General features: G+C 34.1%; 1 protein-coding gene across 1 annotated transcript in view; it reads right to left on the reverse strand.

Moving 5' to 3' along the window:
* Window positions 1–47: 47 nt before the first annotated feature.
* The window catches only part of LOC107577942 (uncharacterized), a 2,908-nt gene continuing 2,409 nt past the window's right edge, over window positions 48–546 (reverse strand). The window contains exon 1 of the mRNA XM_016263962.1: window positions 48–546. This exon is cut by the window's right edge and continues 2,409 nt beyond it. The gene's annotated coding sequence lies outside the window, so the exon portion shown is untranslated.

Consider the following 546-nt stretch of genomic DNA (forward strand, 5'->3'; position numbering starts at 1 on the left):
GAGTAATTATGATGTGAGCAACTTACAAAAGACACAATTAAAATTTTCATTGCCAACAATACTTAAAACAAGTCACCATTCATACACCATTTTACACAACACGGCCAATCGCCAAAATAAGAACAGTAATGCAAATCGGCATTATCAAATCTTTTCCGCATGACATTGCATTTCCCTCCATTTAAATACCTTTTTAAAAACATACATGGTAGAAAATAATTAACAATACAACATTTCCATAAGTACATTAATACCACATGACCAAATGTTCTCATTGGACATTTGAGTAGCCCTCACTGGTTTGATCTTGAGATCACTGTCATTAAGGCAACATTCATTTCATTCCGACTACAGCAGATGTGTAGATGGCAAATAGCAGCTTACAAACAGAGGTGCTCAAAGAGTCTAAAGATGCCAATGTTTCCACAGCCCCCATTCAACTTCTCTTCTTACAATGAAACTTTTCAAATACTCTATATCTCATGACGAACAAGCGGACTGATGTGTTTTAATGTTTCTCTTTAAATTATCAAGATTTTTTTTTTT

Source organism: Sinocyclocheilus grahami, unplaced genomic scaffold, assembly GCF_001515645.1.
Source record: "Sinocyclocheilus grahami isolate Dianchi unplaced genomic scaffold, SAMN03320097.WGS_v1.1 scaffold7912.1, whole genome shotgun sequence".
Lineage (NCBI taxonomy): Eukaryota > Metazoa > Chordata > Actinopteri > Cypriniformes > Cyprinidae > Sinocyclocheilus > Sinocyclocheilus grahami.